Raw genomic sequence first — 23,804 nt, forward strand, 5'->3', positions numbered from 1 at the left:
ATGAAACCATTTCGAAAAGATGGAAGTGAGAGGTGAAACCTCACCATAGAATCTGTTTCTCAACGATCCCTAAAAATAGGACTGCATCTCCCCCAAATCTGGTAAATTCCTGTCGGCCGATAATAACTGCTGATGCTTCGGGAGACTTTGGCAATGCCCAGTGACCTCACCCATGCCTTCCCTTGAGGGGAAAAGGCTGGGGTGGCCCTTGGTGCTCCTGGCCAGCCTGGCCGCTCTCTTGCCCTTTGCCTGGGTGGGCCTGGCCCCTCCTGGGTGGGTCACGAGTCTGCAGAGGTGACCTGTCCCAGTGAGCCCGGAGCCCACAGCAGGTCCAGGAGGCAGAGTGCTGCACCACGTGCCCTACAGGCTTCAAGAGGGAGGCCCAGGTGGGAACAGCCCCTCCCTTTTTTTCTTTTTTTCCCTTCTTTATTTTCTTTTAAATGTTGAATTCAAAAAATATGAGGTCCCCATATACCCCCACACCACCCACACCACCCCTCCCACATCAACAACCTCTTCCATCAATGTGGCACATCCACTGCACCTGGCAAATACATTCTGGAGAACTGCTGCAGCACATGGACAGTGGTCCACATTGTAGTCCACACTCTCTCCCAGTCCACCCAGTGGGCCACGACAGGACACACAACATCCAGCATCCATCCCTGCAGCACCACTCAGGACAACTCCAAATCCTGAAAATGCTCCCACATCATACCTCTTCTTCCCTCTCCTGACCATCAGCAGCCACCGTGGCCACCCTCTCCACATCACTACTACAATTTCTTCCCTTACTAATCACAATAGTTCCCCAGCAGAACACCAGTAAGTCCACTCTAATCCATACTCTATTCCTCCATCATTGTGGACCTGGGATGGTTATGCCCAGTCCCCCTCTACATCAAGAGGGGGTTTAGATTCCACATGGATGCTGGATGCAATTCTCCTGCAGCTTGCAGCTGTAGGCACTCTTGGCTCCCTGGTGTGGTGGTTGACCCTCTTCACCTCCTTGTCAGCTGGCCAGGGTAAGTCCAAGAAACCAGAGGGTAGGAGCTACAAGTCTGCTGAGGCCCAGGGCCTGGCTGTCACATGGAACAGCCCCTTTTGAAGGCTTGAGAGAGCATGGGGATTTCTCCCCTGCATGAGCTAGCTTCTTCTGACACCCTTGGAGACAAAAATCCTGACTCCCAGAGACAGCAGGGAACACTGCACTGGCAGAGACATTCCTGCCAAAAGCAGAGGCAAGGGAAGACAGGGCCTGGAGCACCCATTTGCTGTGGAAAATGCACTTGAGTTACAAAAAGGCAACTAGGAGGCCAATGCGCTGCTGGGAGCTCTGGGATTGAGCTCTGACCGTGGGCACTGCCCCCAGCTCTCTCCCAGGGAGGGCCGGCGGCAGCCATCTGCCCTCCCCACTTTGGCTGGGATGAAACTCAGAGCCAGGAGGGAAGATGGTGAGTGTGGAGGCTGGAGAGTGCCTTGGGGAAGAAACACAGTGTGCCTCATGCTAAGGGACTATGAATATTTAAATGCCAGACTCAAGGATTTTGGAGGGACTTGGCCCCTCTTCCCGGTAGCAGGCTGCTCTGGCTTCCCAAATCTCCTGAGGTTGACTCTGCAAAGAAGGCCCCTGCGCTGTTACCTGCAGACCCTCTGTTGGGGGTGTGGACTGCCCCTGCCCCTTTGTTCTGCTGATCACCCAATAGGGAGCAAGAGAGGTAACTGGACAGGAGCGTGTGAGAACAGCGGTTCCGGATGAGTGCCAAACCCAATCCACGTGAAGGTCAGTGACCGGGTGGGAGAAGTCCCTTAGCATTGCCCATGGGGGGGCAAGATGACCCCACACCTGCTGAGCATCCTCCCCTCCCCACTTCAAATTGCCCACATGCTTATTTCATTTACACATGTACGTCCAATAAGAAACCCAAGGAGGTAGATTACATAGAAACAGTGGGGATGTGGAGGTGTGGCGGGGGGAGTGGGGCTGGGGATACTAGGAAATGGTGTTTCTGAAAATAAGCTCTATTATTTATCCTGTCTTACTGACAAATTAATCATTGCAACTGAAATTGCCATTGCAAAGACACAGAAACTATTTTTCTAGAAGCAAATCTGTCTAAAATCTTGCACTGGCTCCCCATTGCCTGGTGGATGAACTTTAAGGACCTGGGCTGGCATGCCCCATCCTTCGTGGTCTGCCCCCGTGCCCATGCCCTGAGGCAGGCCCCTCCTGGCTCTGGCTCCCTGGGCTGGCACCTGGGCCCACAGCCCTCTGCTCTCCAGCCCGCCAGGCCTCTGTCCACATGGCTACTCGGTGTGCCCGTGTCCACCTGGGTCATGCTCTGCCTCACAGCCCTTTCTGTGCAGACTTTGCCATGGCACAGCCTCTATCTCAGCGACAGCTTTGTCCTGGCAGCTCCTGTGTCCTCCTCTCCCTCTCAGAAGGAAAAGTCCAGAACTAGTGGGACCTAATCCCAGTTGGCCGAAGCGTCTAGAACCAGTGGGACCTAATCCCAGTTGGCTGAAGCAGAGGAGATCAGGTGAGAGGACAGGCTGGGAGGCACCTTGTGAGCTGCAGCTAATGAGAACTGCAGCTCATGAGAACGTCTCATGAGAAGATTCTTCTGGTTGTTAAGCAAACAGTGAACACTGCGCTGCACGCACCAGCTGTTGTGGGTTCTCAACCCCCAATGCCCTTAATTATTCTTTTTAAAGATTTAGTTTATTAATTTCTTTCCCTTTACTGCCCCCTCCCCGTTGTCTGTTCTCTGTGTCCATTCACTGTGTGTTCTTCTGTGTCCTCTTGCATTCTCCATAGCGCCGGGAATGTGTGTCTCTTTTGTTGCGTCATCTTGCCGCATCAGCTCTCTGTGTGTGCAGTGCCAGTCCCAGACAGGTTGTGCTTTTTCGTGCAGGGTGACTCAATGCGGGGCGCACTCCTTGCGTGTGGGGCTCCACTATGCAGGGGACATCCCTGTGTGGCACGGCACTCTTTGCGCATGGCAGCACTGTGCCTGGGCCAGCTGACCACACAGTTCAGGAGGCCCTGGATATCGAATCCTGGACCTCCTATATTGTAGGCAAACGCTCTATCAGTTGAACCAAGTCCACTTCTCCCCAGTGCCCTTTAAAATCACCCAGGGAAGTTTCTGAAGAAGTACTGACGTGGGCGAGGGGGCAGTGTGAGGGAGGGGGCACCACAGATGTCACACCCCAAGGTTCTCCAGGGGCGCTGTGGGTCCAAGTAGTTCTGCTTGGAGTGCTGCCTGGCCACCATGGAATCTGTTCTGTTGCTTGCGTGGTCCTCACAGCAGCCCCCACCTTTGCTGGCCATGGAAATTTTCACTCTGGATGGACCACTGCAAAGGGTTTCTTACCTGAGGAACATCTAGGGGTTGTGTCCACTGGATTTTGTTTCATTTAAATAAAAAAAAAATGCCAATAATGTGTTACTGTTTTGTTATTGCTCTAGGAAGGCTGTAGATGGCAGGTCGAGTTACAGACGGGAACCGACAAGCCTCATGAATTGCTAGAGGATAGGAAGTGTTCCCTTCTGGGGCTCAGTGTTTCCATCTGTAAAGTGGAGGTAATGGCAGAGCATCGGGGACCAGATGCATTGACAGTACTGAATCATTACTGTATCTGTGAAAGCGTACTTTTTCAAAAAGGAAAGGTCTAGCCAGGACAAGAGGTTTCTTTTCCTATTTGATTTTGCGTCATTTACAGACGTGAATGATGAACATTGCCATCTATCTCCAATTTCTTGATGGAAGTTTTGAATGTCGATGAAATGTTTAAATAGCCTACTGGTCAAATAAATAGTTTTCAGTGTTTTAAAAGAAGAAAGGTAAAAATGTCACATTGTTTTTTTTTTTTTTAAGCAGAAATTTTCCTTAAAAGTAAAATACGTTGACCCTCTAGTGAGTATACTTTTCTTAAGTTTTACAAGGAAAAATCAGCTAATAAAGGCAGAGATGGCTCTGTCTACTGAGATAGGCCAACTTTTTCCTGGTGACACTGGTGAGAGGAGGTGATTTTTATCTTGTCGTATGTACTCTCAGTAGAAACCATGGCTTCTCAATGACATTCTTGCATTTGTAAAACTAGAAATAGTTTGAGAACCCAGAGGGAAAAACAGTCTGTGCCCTGAAACATGGCCAAGCTAGACTGGAAAAGCTTTTGTTAAGGAAACTGCCTTCTCTCTTCTCTCATCTCTCTTCACTCCTCTCTTCTCTCTCTTTCTCTCTCTCCCTTCTTCCCTCCCCAAAGTCCCCAAGCCTAAAAATTACAATAAAATTGTAATAGTATTTCAGCACCACCGCAGTTTTGCTGACTCTTTGAAATCCCCTTTTTTTTTTTTTTTAAAGATTTACTTTTTATTTATTTAATTCCCCTCCCCTCCCCCGGTCGTCTGTTTTCTGTATCTTTTTGCTGCGTCTTGTTTCTTTGTCTGCTTCTGTTGTCATCAGCGGCATGGAAAGTGTGGGCAGCGCCATTCCTTGGCAGGCTACACTCTCTCTCGGCGCTGGGCGGCTCTCCTTACGGGTGCACTCCTTGCGCATGGGGCTCCCCTACACGGGGACACCCTTGTGTGGCAGGGCACTCCTTGCGCGCATCAGCACTTCGCATGGGCCAGCTCCACACGGGTCAAGGAGGCCCGGGGTTTGAACCGCAGACCCCCCATGTGGCAGATGGATGCCCTAACCACTGGGCCAAAATCCGTTTCCCTGAAATCCCTTTTAAATACCACCTCTTGGACGTTGTGCAGCCAGTGTGACGCTGGCTCGAGGAGTGGGTCTTAGGAAAGCCTGGAGGAGGGTTGCAGAGCAGGAGCGGGAAGAGTTCAAGGTCTGATGGACAGCGAGCCTGGCCGTCACACACCCCCTGCCCATGTGAACTGGGCCTCAGTTTGCCATCCACAAAATGGGACAGCAACAGGTGCCCTTCCTCACAGGGTTCTTGGGAGGCTGGACGTTATTTCTGAAAACTTCTATTGTGTGAGTCTTACCAGGGGAGTTTTTGCCCAGGCTCTGATAACCACCCCTTCTTTATAGCCAGCCGGCTCTAACACAAGGGGCCAAGGGTGCCGGCAGCGACAAAGGTCCTGGTTCAGTTTCTTGGCTGTCCTCATATCCAATGAGAGGGCTTCCGTGGCCCACGGGGAGAAGTTCCTTTTATTGGGCACTGGTGCAAAGTTAATAGGGACAGCCTTCCTGGAAGGTCATTTGGTGAAATGTGACAAGAGCCTTTCAAAAGTTTTTACCTTCTTACCCAGCAATTACATTTATCAGGGTTTTTATAAAAAGGCAATCCTACGGGGTGCGTACAAAGATACAGGTGTGCAGGATGCTTATATCATTGTTTACAATAACAAAGAAGGAAAACACCCCAAAAATAAAGGAAATAACGAATGCACAATAAATACATTTTAGAATAATTGCAATGGAGCCATTGTGATGACATTCTCTACTGTACAAATGCTGGGTATCCGCTGGTCGGAGAGGTTAGGGATGCCTTGATGACCAGAACACACAGAAGGCCTGTGCCCGCGGGGAGCTGCCTTCTACTGGGGGAGACAGAAAATAAACCAAGTCAACATCTAGTTGACATGGCATGTTAGAAGGTAACAAGAACTATGAGGAAAATTAAAGCAGGGAGGGAGGATATGGCAGAGAGGGGCAGAGGACTTGGGGGTCACAGATTTAGACTGTGGTAATAGGAGGACTCCCTGAGAAGGGGCATTTCTGTAAGGACTGGATGGAATGAGGGGACATCTGAAGTGTGGAAACAGTGGAAACAGTGAGTTAACACTCCTTGAGTGGCAAGTACCCATCACATCCCAGGAATGGCAAGGGGGCCGTCGAGAAGGCTGGAACGCCGGGTGCCAGCCCAGGAAGTCTACATTCATCCATGGTTATGGCATGGAAAGACGACAATGTTATATGATCAGGTAAGGCAAACAGGTAGCAGAAGAGTGTATACAGGATCCAATTTTAGTTTAGAAACATAAATTAACCTCTATGGTTTTTTGGTGTGTGTTAGTTCCTTTCCTTCCTCCCTCCTTTTTAAAAGCTTATCTGAATTTTCACCTTCTTCTACACTGAGTATAGCTTCCTTGTGTAACAAATAAATGAGAAAGACCCAGGTTTAAAAAAAAAGTTCATATTTTATTGTGTTTGGTCAAGCTGTGTGAGCAAAGGCTTCATTAATATCAATGTTTGTGTACTTTTCTGAGTTAGCAATAAATCTTCCTTGCTTTATAGGAATGTTAAAACAACAGAAGAGTTAAAATTGGGAAGTTACTTTCAAGGGAAAGTGTGATCTCAGAGAAAGAGTAGATTCATTTCTGCAAGTCAGACAGCACCCAAAATATAATTTCTCTAAACTTCCACTGGTATTATAGGCATTTCACTAGATCTGAAAAGCACCTCTTCTATGGAAACCACATACATAACTACATGGGTGCAAGAATGTAAATGCAGAAAGCTCTGATGACCCCTAAACACACACACACGTGCGCACACACACACATTTTCTGAAACTCGCTTGCACTGACAAGATTTAGTGTTGACTTAGGCTCTGCTATAAAACTTTGATGACTGAAACTGCTTCCGGAATGGAGTGTTTTGCTTTAATTGAATTATTTATATCATCTATTCAACCCAGGATGAAATAGAATTTCAACTAGAATTCCCAGGATTTCAAATTTAGTCGTTAAAAATCTTTCAGGAGAGCAGATGTAGCTCACGTGTACGAGGTGAGTTTGATCCTGGGTACCTCCTAAAAACAAAGCAAACCAACAAATGAAAAAACGAACTCATTGGGGAGTGGATGTAGCTCAGTGGTTGAGTGCCTGCTTCCTGTGTGCAATACCCTGGGCTCAAGCCCCAGTATCTTCTTAAAAAAAAAAAAATCTTTCAGAAGTGCAGGTGGCCTGGGCCATTGAGCCTGGGGCCAGTGCCCACAGGGCCATCTTGTAGAGGCTTGGCGGGCACCTGTGGGGCCAGCTGGGCCCGAGCCGCAGTGGAGGTTGCCGACAGCACCACAGCCCTTGCTGTATGCTCTCTCCTTGCTGGAAACACCTGTCCATTTCTTCCCCATCCCATGCACACACTGCCAGAACATTCCTTCCCATGCACTTGGGCTAAAAGACCCTGCTCAGTATTTTTTCATTTCTCTGCCAACTCTCTGTGAGTTCTCTATGTTTTTTCTTTTTCCTCACACAATTGATCATTTGATGAAATCTTGGGATGCTGTAAGGGGACAGGTAATTGGCCTGTTTTGTGGTTAGAATATGGAGCACGGAAGAGTCAGCCAGGCTTCTGGTGACGAACAGGGCACAAGAAGAGATCGAGAAGGGCCAGGTCCTGACGCAAGTGAGTGCTGCTCTCAGAGAACCAGGTGGTTCCTTGTCCTAGCAGTGCCAAACAGCTGGGAATTGAGCAAGGTAGGAAGTCCAGGGTCCCAACATGAAGCAAGGAAGGAACTGGAACAACCCCTGCCTATTGCAGGAGCTCAAGGAGTCGAATGAGGATGGCGATTTTTCACAAGGACACAGGGGGCCTGTCCCGTGAGCTGACAGCCTCCTGATATTTCCTTTGCACTAAAACAAAAGCCTACTTTGGATCGGTTGGAGGCAACCAAAAAAGATCTAGGATAGTTTAACAAATGATAATTTCAAGAATAAAAAGTGAGAAAAGAATGGGCAGATGATGTGAAAACGACCTGTGGTTTTAATTTCATTTTCTTTTGCGAGATTAGTTTTGAGTGTCAGTATAACTACAAGGCCATATTCTCTACCACTTGCTCTAAACTCCAGCTTCTACATAGTCTTGTGGGTAGACTATTCTTTGGAATTTTTTTTGTGTATGTTGTTGTTTTTAGGCAAGATATACTTTCTCTCCTGGAACCCCACGTTACAGCTATTGTTAACCAAGTGTCTAGCACCTTAAAAAATCAAGTTATTGAGAAGAAGGTATTTTCACTCATATTCTCATTATTTGGGGGTCTTTTAAACATTATCCTCATGCATTTTGCAGTTCTAGATCTGACTTGGACATAGCATTGTGCTGCAGAGGGCTGAGCTACACCCAATCCCCAGATCAAACCCATTTATCTTTTCTTTCTGGTTGAGCTCAGTGGTTGGTTGCATGAACAGTAAAGGGCACCCACCTTAGATTCTGTGTTTCTCTGGGGCCTCCATTCAAGCTGCTTCATACACAGGCATTATCCCCAGTGGATTCCATAAAGTCATAGGTGAGTTTTATTCCCTGGGCAGTGAAAATGGTTATAGTTTGACCTGCATGACCCTCCCATTCCTTTTTCATCTTTCATATTGATTACAACTAGATGATGGGGAGGAGGATGTGCCTCTGTCATACAGCTTGCTTGTTGTCTGCTCTCTGTGTCCATTTGCTGTGTGCTCTTCTGTGTTTTGCTTGTCTTACTTTCTTTGAGTCACCTTGCTGAGTCAGCTTTCTGTGGCACTGGTGGGCCACAAGCCTGTCTTCTTGGCCATTATCGATATTTGATTCCTTGAGAGCAGGAATTATATCTTATTAGCACCATAGTTTTCACATGGAAATACCTACAAATCTGATACATACTCTGAGGAGCCCTAAGGATCTTGACTCTGAAAGGAAAGTTTAAAGTACTTTGGTGGTTTAGAACCACATACCCTAGAAAAACTTGTTCTTAAACTGAATCCATTCCAGTGGGTGTGAACCCTTTGTAGGTAAGAACTTTTGACGAGGTTGTACTCCAGTTAGTGGTGGTCCAACACAGTAAGGATGGGTCTTAATCCTATTACTGGAGTCCTTTATAAGCAGAATGAAATTTAGACATAGGAGAGAAAGCCATGGGAAGCCCAAGTGAAAGTTGACAAAACCCAGAAGAGAAGAGAGAGACCAAGAGAGGCCACGGAAGCAAGGCTGCCATGCGCACTGACATTTGACAGAGGAGTCAAGGACCAAGGATCACTGGCAGCCAGCCTCAGAGTGTCACAGTCTTTGGGGAGAAAGCATCTCTTTGATGGTGCCTTGATTTGGACTATTCCTAGACTAAAAACCATGCACCAATAAACTTCCATTGCTTAAACCAATCCATTAAATGGTATTTGCTTAAGCAGCAAAAGAAACTGTGGAGGCGTCTTCGGGACATGGAGCTGCCCTGGATGGTGCTTCAGAGGTAATCACCGGACATTGTAAATCCTCACAGGGCCTACATGATGGAATAGAGGAGAGTATGGGCCATGATGTGAACCAATGTATATGAGGTGCAGAGGTGCCCAAAGATGTACTTACCAAATCCAATGGATGTGTCATGATGATGGGAACGAGTGTTGTTGGGGGGGGGGGAGGGGGGGGGTGGGGGGGTGGGGTTGAATGGGACCTCACATATATATTTTTAATGTAATATTATTACAAAGTCAATAAAAAATAAAAAAATTAAAAAAAAAAAAAAAAAAAAAAAAAAAGAAACTAAATCAACCTCCAAAGTGCATTTTATTCCCAGTACATTGATGGAAAGCAGATTGTGTTTATGATGGAAAGCAGAAGGGTCGTTCTTCTCCTGGGCTGGTGAACTCTATCTACCTGTGGCCTAGACTTGCAGGTTTTCTGTGTTCCAGGCCTGCTCTCTTTGACCACAAACTTTGGATACAGATTCAGATGTCATTCTAGTAAAATATAACTGTTTCATTTATAGAGAAATGATGGCATTGGAAGAAAGGAAATGATGGCCTCACAGAGTGCTGATGTCCAGTCCCATTTTTTTGACTGAACTTGAGGGTTATTGCTGCTCTCACAGGGATTAGAAGCTCTCTGAGTTGATGGAGACTTCAGAAAACACATGAATTCCAAGCCCACTTCTTAGCTTGGCTTCCTTGTGTCTTCCAGGGATGGTGAATTCAGAGATGTGCCAATGTAGAGGGTGAATAGGTTTCTTTTGCCCAACTCTGTAAAGTCTTTCTTAAGTTGAACCAAAATATGGCACTTTGTAACTTCTACTAGTAGGTCCTAGTTCTCCAAGTTCTATCTCTTAGAGCTCCACAGAACAATTCTAATCCCTCCTTAATTTTCAAATATCATTGAGATACTTTAAAACAACTATTGTGCCCTCCATCCAAATCTCCAGGGGAAGCACTCCCAATTCCTTCATCTATTTCTTATATTTTATGGCTTAGGCTTACCTACATCCTGACAACTCCTCTCTGCACATGGCTGAGTTGGGTTACATCCCTTCTAGAGTAGGTGACTATAGATTTAAATGATATGAAGTGGCATGAAAGAAACCTCTCCTTAGAAACACCCTTCATCAAACAGAAATTCCATTATAAGACATCACTTACTTTGGATCTAGTGGTCTAACTGCCTCATGGAAGGAGTAACACATAATAGTGGACGTCATTATTTTAGATTAATAACCTGGGGTCTGCATGAAGGGACCTTGGCTTTGGCACCCAATTAAGGGAGGGGGAATGATATAAGAGAACTGGAAGCATAGTGGATCTCTTCCATGTCTCTTTCGGCTCTTCTTTTCCCCTAATGTTCTCATATATTTCCCTCTGACACTTTCTTTTCTAGGTTGCAAGTTTAGCATTGATGCTAGTTTTTTGCTTCTAGTGAAAAGGTATAGATCTTAGTTTCCAAGGGTACCTGCTCTCCTTAAGGCAGGCAAGAATTCTTAAAGACTACTTATGAATTTTCAGTTGAGCAGAGGCTATTATTAGATTAATTCAACCTAAATTTACAGCATGTGTCTCATCTATAGACGTTTATGTGATTCAAAACAAAATGCAAATTTCTAGTCAACAGCAAGTACTAGATTTTGGCAGGCAGCATCTAATTCTTGAGCATGCTTAGACACCACGTAGGCTGTAATTGTCAAGTTGTCAGGAAGGTTGCTCCTGAGCATGGGTTAGGAAGTTGACTCTTCTCTGTGTCTACTTTAATGGTTCAACTACTAGAAGTCAAACAACACGGATATGCATCTCTTTTGTAAGCATTGTCTACACCCATTCCAAAAATCAAAAGATCTCAACTAATTTATTTTAAAAAATACACAAAAAAGATTCAAGGAATCTGTTCACCATTGGGACAAATAATTTGTTTGCCCCACCCTATTCCTGATCCACATGTGCTGTATTTGTATGATGCCAAGCATTTAGATTAAAACAGTCAAATCAGCATGTTTAGCATCAGGTATAAATGCCAAAGACTTCCATATGTTGCCTTACCAGTTTCCCTTCCTCTTGGACTCAGAACTACAAGTTCCAGCTACCCTTTCAGTTAGATATGGCCATAGCATATGGGCAGAGTGAAGTACATGGCTTCTAGGCCTGGCTCATTAAAATCTCCTACATAATTATCTACTCTCCCTCTTTTTCTGTCTGCCAGCTGTATATCAACACTCAGGGGATCTTGGATGCCATGTGCTAAAGATGGCAATGTGCCCATCAACTTGTGTCCCCATATGGCAGCAGCCAATTAGATTTATGGATATGAGAAATAGTCTTCCATTGTGCTATGCCACTGAGATTTAGGGATTTTCTGTTGTAACAGCAAGCAAATTAATACAGCACACATAACCTCACTGAGGACCAAACTTGATGCCACATTGTAACAAATGAATAGTGGCACCTACTATTTATAGAGTTCCTAATTAAGGCTGGACATTGTGCCTTAAACTTTATATTATCATATTCATCCTGATAATATCTCTGTGGGGTAGATATTATTATTTTCGCGTTATAGATAGGTGAACCAAGGCATAAAGTTGATCAAGGTCACACAATTTAATGTAGTGGATTGTATAATTGTTCAGAATTATTCACTTTCCTTTCTGTAATAGGATTATAGTTACCACTTGTTGCTATATGACTTGCTGTGCTTCATTGTGGGAGAAATATGCAACTCCATCCCATTGACCATTAGCATTGGTGTGGCAAATGGCTTGTTTTGGTCAATGGAATGTGAGTAGATAGCTTGTGCCACATCTAAGAAGGGGGTTTAAGAATCCTTGCTTGATTTGGCATCTCTCCTTTCCCCTTGACATTGGAACGGAATGTTCCAGATGAGAGTGTTCCTCCATCCTGGATCTTAGAATGAAGATGGTACATGGGGCAGAGCCACAGCTGACTAACAAAGGATGTACACCTTGAAGGGAGAAATAAACCTTTGCTTTGTAAGCCACTGAGATGTTGGGCTGTTAATACACTAAGCATAATGAAAGCTGACTGATACAACTAAAGATTGGATTCAGATAGAGCTAGTCAGGCCCCAGAGCCTGTGCTCTTAACCACTGAACACAAATTCCTGTTGGGAGATATGAAGGAATTTAAAGTAGTATTTCAAAAAATCATTTCTCCTCCTGGATAGTAAAAGTGTGGATGCCTGACAGTTTAAGAGGAAACTGCTATGGTACTAGGATTTAAACCTGATTTTTAGATTAGTCACTCACATTACATATAATGCATTTCAGATGATATATCCTCCCCAAAATGGGTGTTGGCAAGGATGTGGATATTTTACCCACAGATTTACTTGCTTGTTCATTTTGTAAAGTTCATACTAGAAACCATAACACTGCAACTGTGGAAATATAGCTGTGGTGAATCGTAACCAAAGTCTATTCCCTAAAAGAACAATCAGCACTGTGGGGTCTTTGCTCCTAAGCACAGACACAGAAAGGAAATGCAACATGTGAGAGTGAGGGAATGAATGAGTTTCACCTGACCTATATGTATCTGTATAGACATGAATTGACTAGGTATTTAGATAAAATTTGACATTAACTTCACACATTGAAATTTTAAAAGTTGATTGATGGTTTTATTGCCTTCTAGTCAAAATAGGGATCTGGCTGACCATTTGAGCGTTGTGTACTGAGCAAAACCATCCTCTTTGGCTTTGTTTAAATAACTAATCAATTCAGTGATAAATAAATAAAGGAATATCTACAATTGATTAGCATGTATGATTAGATCAAGGCTACAGTTCAAGGATGATACTGAAAATTCATTTGAAGATGACACCGTCCTTCTGTATTCACAATTAAAGCTATTAAAGTGATAGCAAGTCTATGTATATTCTAGGACTTTTTCAGAGAGAGTCAGAAAACTGTTAGAGCACCAAGTGCCATTATGATGAGCTTTTCTTTCTATTGGGTCCTAAATCATCTGTAACAGGAATTTTAAAACACATTTTATCACATATGACTATTTTTTATTTGTCTATGTCTCCAAATAATTTAACTATGATTTAAAAAGAAAACAAACTTTTATTCAACAAAAAGTGTTGTGATAATATTTTAACTTAGCAACCAATACTCCTCTTTTATGAGTATTTCAAAATGTAATGAATCAATTATCTTTTGGTGCTTAAATAACAATTATTGAAGATAAAAGAAAGAAGTAATAAATGCTATCCCAATAAACTATAAATCCAAAGTCACCAAATTTAAACAATTAAATTCCACCAATCTTGATGTTCTGTTACAATGCATTATAAAAAGAAAAAAAAAACACATTACTTTGAAAGTATTATCACTTTAAAGCTCATGAAAATAAATAACTGCCTTTTCCCCTAGCTTCCTTCCTTCTTCCTCTGCCTCCCCTTAATCTATATTCCATTTTAATCTACATATTACCTACATTTCATTTGACTAAGGAAGATTTACTAGAAAAGAAAACAGCTTCATCCTTCCTGCCTTCCCATTTTGATAGGGAGGTTTTATCTTGTATTTGTGAAGGTTCACTTGATCTACATTGAACCCTGGAGAAAGCAACAGTATCTTCTGGTAAAAATGAGTGAATGGGGTTAGGCTCACATATGGGTATTTGTTTATTTTTAATGGCTAATGATTTTTCTAGTGTTTATTAAGCAGCTGTCCTCATGCCTTGTTTTCTTTTCATGGAGTGATGGTTCGAATTTAGGGAAGAGTATGAGAGTGAATGAAAGCATATTCATATTCTCAAAGGACCGAGCCTACAGAAAGTCCTATGCACTAAAATCAGGGCTGGGTCTTACAAGTGAATGTATTACTTGCTGAATATGTAAGAAATACCAAAGCAAGGTATCCTAAGGAGTTTTTAAAAAATCATAAAATGGCACGAAATGAGCAGGGGTGCCAATTTACTAAGATGCTTGTCCTTAACAAATCTCACTTAAAATGGGTAAATGAATTTCTTTGATTGCCATAAGAACATAATGACACTTTGCTCAATAAAGATGCTTTGCTCACTTTGCTTAGCAGATAGCCACTCAGGAAGAAAGCAAGTCATAATTTGACAAATTAGTCTTGAGTGCATGAGCACAGAACCCAATAGAACTGAACATTATTGATTGAGCAATTTCCTATAATTAGATCATTTGCAAACTCCTTATTTTTAATTCATGAGAGACTTGAACTTCAGAATTTATGAATATATTCTTTTGTATATTTAAATATATATTCTTATTTAACTTTATCTTTGTAACTAAGATCCACTTCTTTTTTGCTGATAATATCAGATGAGCAAAGCCAGGCTACAGCTGCTGTAAGTCCAAACAAAACTCCATGCGTGTCTTCTCTCTACTTTAGGTAACAATTCATTTATAAATTAAAACATGAATAAACTTGTCATCCCTTACCAGGGAAAAAAAGGTAAGAAATAGTGTAATAGCTCACTCTTTTGCACAAGTTCAGAATAGATTACTTCTATTTTCACTAGTTATCATAACAAAATACTGGAAGGTATAAATGCAATGCTTTAATCAAGCCATGAGTCCTTTGCATACATTACCTTCTGAAAATAATAAGATTGTTGGGAAACAACCCAGCAAGGAAAACAAGTACAACTTGTTTACCTTTACAAATAGCAAATCAGAACCAGCCCAACAACACTCGTACAAGTGCATCCTCAAAAGAGAAATGTAGCCAGGGGTATTTTAGAGGCTTTACCAGTATTTCCAACCAGTTGCAAAACCTTGATTGGGCTCTGCAATTCAGACTCTACCTTGTAACTCCTGGATGCTGCTCTTAAAGGCTTTTTTACTTCAAGTATGAATGCCACCTTCCCGAACTATATTTCTAATTTGTATCATCAGTACGGAAAGAGTAAAAAAAAAAAAAAAAAAAGAAAAAGAAAAGAAATAAAAAGTGTCCTACACTACCAAGGAGGAGGAGAGCTGCTCAAAGGGGCCCTTCTCCAAAGGTGATGGCATCATTGCTAGATACACTTACCTGTTTTCTCTGTACCAATGTTGGAATGGAACTTGAATTATGATAAATCCTCCCCTCCCACGCAGATTCTTCCCTGCTTGTATTAACAGAAGTGATTCCTCTCAATTTCCTATGACTGCAGTCTTGGAATTGTACCTACCTGCTCATTCTTAACTGGCTCTTATCTAGCTAACACACCCTCTGGCCTTTCCAGGAGCCCGTCTGCTCTGCTTGGGTTTCTTTCGGGTCTGGATTAAAAGTAAGCTATTTCTCCGCCCTCTCGGGTCTCCGGACCCCCCAAAAGGACGTGGTTGGCCAGTCTCTCGCCGACCAGGATGCTGCCACGGCGGCTTTCCGCCGTCTGAGCCCAAGGAAAAGTTAAAGAGAGCTAGAGACGGAGAAATGAATAGATGCTTTTGTAAGCTAGAGACCGAGAAATGAACAGGATGCTTTTGTAAGCCAAAGGGACATGGTTGAAACCAGACAACTCTCATTAAAGGCTGATCCAGTGTGAGTGTGTGTGCGTGTGCCCGCGCTCTTTCTTCTTCCCCTGAGAACGAGTTCTTTTCTCCATTCTCAGTCCAGCTCAGTCTTTTGCTGTTTTCAGTGTTCTTGATTATGAACAGCTACTCTGATGCGCCACCATGCATGAAATGGATGATTTGGAAGCTCCCCTGCCCCGTGTCATTCCGTGGATAATCAGATAACCAGATTCCACACGGACAAGGGAACCGTTCCTTTTATAAAAAGCGAATCACTTCCAGCAACCAAAGGAGCTAAACCCTGCTCCCGGGAGCGGCAGACGGGGAGACCCGACCTCGTCGCCTGTGCGCTGGCCTTGGTGCTGAACCCGGCACCTGCTCCCGAAACCATCTCGGTGGCCTCGGGTTAACTTTCGGGCGTTTTGAGGGAGCACCCGAGCGCCGGCCAGCTCTAGGCGCCCCCTCGCGGGTCGCCGACAAGAAATCGTAGAGTCAAATGCCCTGGGACCCTCCACAGGGCACGCGAAGGCTTATTTCTTTGCCTGAAGCTGGGAAAGTTTTGTCCAATGTTTTCTCTGTAATTGGAGCTGCCTTCTTCCCTCCCACCTGGGTCGCCATGGAGACTCGAGCCTGTTCTCTCTCTTTCTCCAGGCAAAATGGGCGAAGCTTAGTTAGCTCAGACCTGACTACTGCAAGTCCCTCTTTCTTTCTAAGCAGTCCCTGGGCTTGCTCTTGAGCACCCCCTCCTCCGTTCTTCAGCAGAAGAAAGACAAGCAGGGCACCGTGCTAGCAGATGTGGCTTCGCATCCTGCATGGTGGGGCTCCCCATCAGAAGACACTCTAGACATATAATGAATCTCAAACTCTCAAACACTGGAATTTTTTTTTTTCCCTTCCGTTTTCGGGGGTGGAAGCCAGATTCTTTAGAAATGTTTCTGGTATTGTGCTTCTCCACTAACCTCACCCCATTTCTGTTGCTGTTTCGATTGAGATATGATCTCCCCCCACACCCACCCCAAGAGTCTCTCCATATTGTGCCTGGCTCAAAAAAATTTATACCTGTGGATTAACCCAGGATTGTATTGGGTTTGGGAGATGTTGTTATTTTGGTTAAAAACTAATCCAAGCATAATGTCTTGATGCAAATGAAAATATACCCAAGAGGAAGCAAAGGTAGCAGATTCACCTAACACCCTAAATGCCACGAACATCTAATGTGATGTTAACCCCTGCTCCATTACAAAACAATTCAGTATACATCCAGCCAGGTCTTCCGCTCACTGCCTTTAGTCATCACAGCACATCTCCAGTTTTACTGATAGAAAACAGTTGGGAGTTATTCAGTTTCCCATTCTCTGTTTTTCCGACCCCTCACTTTTCTTCCTTCTCATATATGCTCTCCTGTTTCTCTCCTTCTCCTCTTTATGCAAAGCAGAGCAAGGTTACAGCTTTCAACAAAGACAATAGGCTTTCCCCAACTGTAAACTACACCGCAAGCTGCCCTGCCCTTGCCAGTTAATCAGTGCATTCCATCTTTCCCAACGGATGTTGAAATGATGTCTGCAATAACTGACTGGATTTCTCTGAGCCCAGGGCTTGCAGACCCCCCCTCCCCGCCCCCCTTGCGAGTTTTCAGTTGCTAATGAAAACCATATGAAACAGATTTCCCTTCTGTTATGTAACATGCTTCTCCCTAGCCGTTTTATAGACTTGGGATCAAGCTTCTCGCTGAAGTGGAGTGCCTGCAGCGACGGCGGCTGGGGAGGGGGAGGTAGGGACCCGAGGGCACTGAACATTTCTGCAAGCCTCTCGCCTTCGAGCAACTCAGCGCACCGCTTACCTTGTGGTGGACAGGGTGGTTTCATTCAATCATGATCTCCTCTCTTGGAACGGAGCAAGATTGAATAATTATTCACTACACGATGGATGGCGAGGGAAGGAAAAAGAAAACGAAAAGGAAAAGAAAAAGAAAAACAAAAAATGGAACCAGATGGTCAGATTTCACATCAGCCCCGGGAGGCGGGCAGGAGACTCCATCCTCCTCGCGGTTCATCCAGCGCTGGCTCCAGCTTCCAGGTTCCCGCGGATCCCCACCCCTCCGCCCGCCCAACCTCTCCGGCCAGGTGCGGCCGTCTTCAAACTGGCTCCCTCTCGCCGAGAGCGGAGAGGAGGGCTGGCGCCGGGGCCAAAGGGGGGCGGAGGGGTGTGCGTTCGGGCAGGGACGAGGGAGGGAGACCTGCTGGCTGGAGGGGGGAAAAGGCAAGAGCGGCAGAAAAAGAAAAAAAAAATCCCAGGCAGGGAGAAAAGTGATGGACCACGCAGGGAGACGTCATGAAATCCGCAGATTCAATGAACGCTACTCAATTCCAGCCTGCTGGCTGCGCCCCGCTGTCAGCGCAAGAAGCGACGCGGCTCGGGGATAAGAGCGTGCGCAGCGCCGCGCGCTGGAGAGGAGCGGCTGCACAGCAAGGTCCAGAGACGAAGGGGGCGGGGCGGGGAGGACGGAGCGGGAGACCCGGGGGTACCCACTTCACCACCCATCCCGACACACATTTCAGCGCGGGGGGAGGGTGCGGGGCGGAGTCCTCCGCTGCCCCTCCTCCAGCAGGAGCCCGTGCGCCAGTAACCGAGCCGACCCCCATTGCTCCGAGGCGAAAGTGGAAACGTGGGCGCTCCATGCAGGCGGAAACTCTTGGGTTCAGCCCTCTCCCAACTTCTGCACCCCTCGAACCCACGTCGTTCAGTGTTTCCTGGAGAAACGACTGGAAAGCAGAAAAGAGCCCAGGACAGAGGGGATTCGTTTTTGTCTGCCGGTTTGGGGGGCTTTAGGGTTTTGTGAAACCAGGAGAAAAGAGGGTCTGGTCACTTCCTCCCTGTGGGCTCAAAGCGAGGAAAAGCCGGCCGGGTGCCAGAGCTGGAGCGCGCAAAGTCCAAAGGGCCGGGAGAGGGCGCGCCCAGGTGGTGGGCGGGAGGGCCCAGGCCGCGCCCAGGACTTCGTGGTCCAGCTCAGGGCCCCAGTCGGTGGCTGCTCCTTTCAGCCTGCCTTGTCCCCGGCAGCTGGGACCCTGACCTCACGGCTGTTCCAACCCACCCCCACGCTGATATGTCTGGGAGCACTGGAGACAAGGAGGGGATTATGAGCTTTTTTTTCTTGCATAACCCTGTTTATCTTCAAGTTGAGTTTTCAGGAAAACCCCTTTTGTAGACAATTACTAACTCCTTTGAATTTTATCTTGCTGTATATTATTCCAGGAGCCAATTATAGCACTCCTTCTGCCCTTATGTTCTTATGGTCTTTAGAAACAATAGTTCTACATTTCTAAGGTCTTCCTACAATTTACTTCTACCTATTGTACAGAAGCTCTTTTATGTAAGCTTTTCCCTAGGGATATATGGATTGACAACTAAATTGTAAGAGCCATTAGAACCATTAGATAATAATTTTATAATGGCCCTTTCCATAACCAGTTATCGTGCCACTTTATACAGTGACTTTCCTTCAACAAGGCACAGAATCTCCACCTCCCAGAAAGTAATCCTGCTCCAGAGAAAGAGCTGACTGAGACCTCCTATTTCCAAGATTTATTTTATTCTGTATTCGTGCATACTAACTGCACAGCAATTTAGGCCTTCAGGAATGCTATCTGCTTACTAAAGATGACATTTGAATGGGGAGATGTTTGCCTCAGTTTGCATCATCAGTTATACACAAATCAACTGGGTGCACAGCTTTGAGCTTTTATTTGTTGTTGATTTTCCCTGAGAGGTGGTAATCTCACTTGCTCTCACTTCTGAGTCACATGTTCCATGTACGGAAGGATTAGTATAGGTAGTATGTGATTTTTTGCCTCAGGGTACCTTCTGGATGTAGTGATTGTGTCAGAGATAAAAATAAACAAACAACAGCTGGACCAATCAATCTGCAAGGGGGCACTGAGTGAGGATGCAAGATGCAGGATTTTGGTGGAAACAGCCCTAGAGCATGACAAGAACAATTCACATTCACTGGGGTTGTGTGAAGAATATTCTGTTTCATCTGTGAAGCTGCTACGGTATGCTTGCTAATTTTGATTAGATATGGCTCCACCAACGAAAGGATTTCACAAAGTTTCTTTCTTCTATGTCATTAGATTGAGTGAGTCAAGAGAAGGTTAACAATCTATCTCTCTTCTTTGAACACTTGATAAACTCCCCTACCTTGACACATCTGCCGGGGCAATGTGGGCTCTAGTTCTTCATGAATGGGGCAGGAACAGTGTTGAATGGGATGGGTCCCATTAGCATGGTGTGGGATTTGATTAATGCCAGAGACAAGAGCAATTGGCTTAAGTGAATTCATTGTGCCCCGGAGCTCAATGGTCTGCATGGGTCTAACTAAGAGGAGTCTGCTGTAACATCTGAAAATCAGGCAAGCTGTGCTAAGGAGCTGAAAATCATGGCTCCTTTGAGCTCCCAAGAGCCCTGCCTCCAGGCTCTGCTGTGTTCAGCATGTCTGTAATCTCACTTATATGTCTATTTTATGATTTCACATGAAGGCAGGGTCTAGGGGGTGGGGACTTCCTAAGCCTTTGGCTCTTTCTACTAAGCCAGTACTCTTTAGTCAAAGCTGACAGACAGTGACTTGCAGGGTCGACTGATTCTTTTATATAGGTGGGGCTGGTTTCTCCCCCAACTATCAAACTGTAGTGGAGGCTCATTAGCTAATAAAATTGACAAACTGAATTATCTCAGCTGGGTGTCATTGGTTTGGGGTAATCTCATTTTTCTCCATCATTGATTGTAGCAATTTGCAGCCCATTCTATTTTCCTTGCCCATGCATATATCTGGCCCTGTTTTCGACAGGCCGACTCCGACACTAAGGTGGATAGGGCTGTCTATTCTCCGGGCTAGCTCTTGCTTTTTATTTGAGACCATAAGCCCTCATGGAGACCCAGGTTCTCTTCTCATTTGCCTCCACCCATCTTTCTCCCCACCCCATCCACACAAAATAACACAAAACACAATGTCTTTAAAATGCAAAGATGTGCATATAATTTTAAAATAATTGATTTTGGCAATAAAAGGACATTTTCAAGAGTATCAAGAAAGAGAAATATTAAAGTCATTCTGTTATACTGATGTATTTCCAATGAAACAGATGGATTACATAAATGTTTCTTATTTATGGAATATCCATAAAGAGTTGTTATATTTCCTATCTAATTTTGATGATAAATTTGGAGTTGCATTCTTAAGAAATATCTCCAGGTGTAAAAAGTTAGAGATTTTGCTAAGAAAGGGGTTTCACGCTGTTATAATCTCTCTGGCATTGCCCGCTTTGAGTACTACTCTCTAATATTTTTTATCTCCAAGTAGTCAATGATTACTTCCCTTTTTCCTGGATTGTACTTTCAGCTCCTACACATTTTTCTCATTTTGGAATGCCGTTCACTATTACTACAAATCTTAATTCTAAGTACTTATAAACATTTCAAAATTATACATTTTTAGCTTTATTCCATGATTTGAAAAATGGGTGCAATCCAAGGATTCATTTGATAAACTCTTTCTCTTATAATGCTTTATTACTTCATAGCATAGTAGGTATCATCTTTTTAAATTACAATATCCCAAAGAATTCATTAAAGTGCAATTTTTAAAAAATCATAATAGCTTCAACTATAATATTTCAAAAGACCATGGGAAGTGATGATTACCAACAATTGTGTAAATGAAACCTAGTTAGTGTGCTTGTACCTTTTACTGGAAGTAATTCTAATTAAAATGAAATCCGTGCACCAGAAACATTCCAGGCCAAAATAAAAGAATTGAATTTGTAACATGCTCATTTTGTAGTTAAATGCCTAGTTTCTTTGTTTAATAGAGATATTCTTAGCAAAGAGGCTACAGGTTGGAGAGAATGAGATAAATTTCCTTCTTTAGCACAATATTGCAACTGTCTGTGAATCATTCTGCAGGCATCTTGGACACCAAGCAATCGAATAATCAGTGGTTAAACAACTGGATTTCGTTTGCTTTCAGTAGAGGTGGAGGTTGTGAATGCCTGCCTGACGTTCCCAGGCTTCCTCAGCCCTCTCAAGTGGATCAAACACACCTAAAGATAGAGTTCAGAATCCAGTTCCAAATTACAGATCAGCATTGACAGTCTTAAGCAAAACTTAAATATTTAAGCAGTCTCAGCAAGCTGGCAGTGTCCATGCCATATGCTACTGCTGTGCAGCCAGGGTTTTCCCGCTTTAACCTCTCATCTGTAAATTGGCACTGCAGATGCCTCCATGCATGGAGGTGATGGTATGACCTGCTATTACCTGTGGCAATTATATGAGAACATCCATGTAAAATATGGCACATGAGGTTGGCACATAATAACTGCTTAGTAAATATCAACCCTTGATAGTGATGATTCTTGTCACTTTTATCATTAGGCAAACTAAGGATTGTGTGATCTCAAGTGTGTAAGCCAAGTTCCAAGTCTACTGGGACTTCAACCAGTTGCAAGTCCCCCCTCAAATACCTGTAAAATGCTGAGTGCTTCTTGTTTTTACTCTGATTCGTTAATGAGCCCAATCCCTAAGGCGATTACTCCGGGCAGGAGAATGCTAGGCACGGTCTGTTGGTACCTTGCCTCTGTTTCCACCCCACTTGTGGGACCCTGACTTACATTAATGAATGTGAATAAGGGGATTTAATGTGGGGCTGGAGGACACTACTGTTGCACCACTCTCCAGTGTAGGAGGAGCCCAAGCCCCCTGCACTAGATGCTGCTCTTTTGGTCTAAAAGAGAAATGTTGTACAACCCTCCAATTATAACACAAGGAAGTCTGGTTCTCTCCTTCTTTACTGAAAACAGATAGTGGTAAAAATTATCCCCTTGTAGGCTCATGAGAGACTGATAACCCAAGAAATGGGTTCACTTTTCCTTGCTCTAGTAATTCTCACCACTGAGTGATTTGTTTAGGTAGATCTTCCTTCCTATTTTCTCATTATTTAGAACTAAAGTGGAAAAATTAGAACATAGAGACAGTAAACATTCCAAAGGGTCCACAAAGAAAACTACTGCCCCAGCTTGGGTTACCGGTATAGTGATGTTGCAGTTTAACACTGAGATCCATGGAATTGATTGTGGCAAGCAAAGAGAAACAGACGTCATTTGCAGCCTCAAGTCTCTGGGTTGCTGTCACTAATTGAATTTATCTGCTGACTCAAGACCCACCCAGGCTGCCTCTACCCCTCAAATCTGTTGATTCATTCCTATTTCCCTTATCTCCTAACTCTCAGATTGTTTGTCTCATATTGACCATGTCAAAACAGTAATTCCTGGCCACTAACTTTCAGAACTTTAGCTTATTTTGGGACTTCTGGAATATTTCCCTCTCTCCTCAAAGCTTTAGGTTATCAACTTTGATACCTATTAATTCATTCCTTGTCCTAAGTCCCAAAACCCCAATTCTATCTCATGCATTAAACAGACAATTTATAGTCCTATAAAAATGAAAAACAAGCATATTTCCCATGGAGTTATGTAATCTTTTTCAAATAAATATAATTCAAAAGAAAAAAAATTGATACAAGTTAATAATACCAGAATGAACTTTTACCCAGATGTTTCATGGGACAGTAAGATAATAATAGAGACTTTAATAATTTAAATGACTTTGAGCGCATCATTTAACTTTTTAGACTCTCTAAAGTGAGATTAATAATAATAATAGTACCTTGATTAATTTTCTACTGCTGGCATAAGAAGTTGCCACAAAACTTAGAGGTTGAAAATATTACTCATTTATTAGATCACAGTTCGGTAAGCAAGAAGTCCAGCAGGATGTGGATGAATTCTCTGCCCAGGATGAAATCTTATTGTTAATGAGACTGAGTTCTTGTCTGGAAGCTTGGGGGAAAATCCACCTCCAAGCTTATTCTTTTTGTTAGCAGAATTCAATTTCTTGCCATCTCCATTTCTGAGGTCCCCATTTCCTTACTGGCTGTCAGTTGAGCACTGCCCTTTGCTGCTAGAGGCCACCTGCATTCCTTGCCATATGGCCCCTCTGTCTTCAAGTCAGCCCAAGTACATCAAATCCTTCTCATGCTTCAATTTTCTCATTTCTTCTTCTGTTACCGAT

The 23,804-nt window shown here is 44.0% G+C and overlaps 1 protein-coding gene across 1 annotated transcript in view; it reads right to left on the minus strand.

Moving 5' to 3' along the window:
• The window catches only part of KCNJ6 (potassium inwardly rectifying channel subfamily J member 6), a 327,087-nt gene extending 308,832 nt beyond the window's left edge, over positions 1 to 18,255 (minus strand). Inside the window, exon 1 of the mRNA XM_004463544.3 lies at positions 17,524 to 18,255. The gene's annotated coding sequence lies outside the window, so the exon portion shown is untranslated. The remainder of the gene's footprint in view (positions 1 to 17,523) is intronic.
• Between the last annotated feature and the right edge of the window lie 5,549 nt (positions 18,256 to 23,804).

Source organism: Dasypus novemcinctus, chromosome 4 (assembly GCF_030445035.2).
Source record: "Dasypus novemcinctus isolate mDasNov1 chromosome 4, mDasNov1.1.hap2, whole genome shotgun sequence".
NCBI classification, from domain to species: Eukaryota; Metazoa; Chordata; class Mammalia; order Cingulata; family Dasypodidae; genus Dasypus; species Dasypus novemcinctus.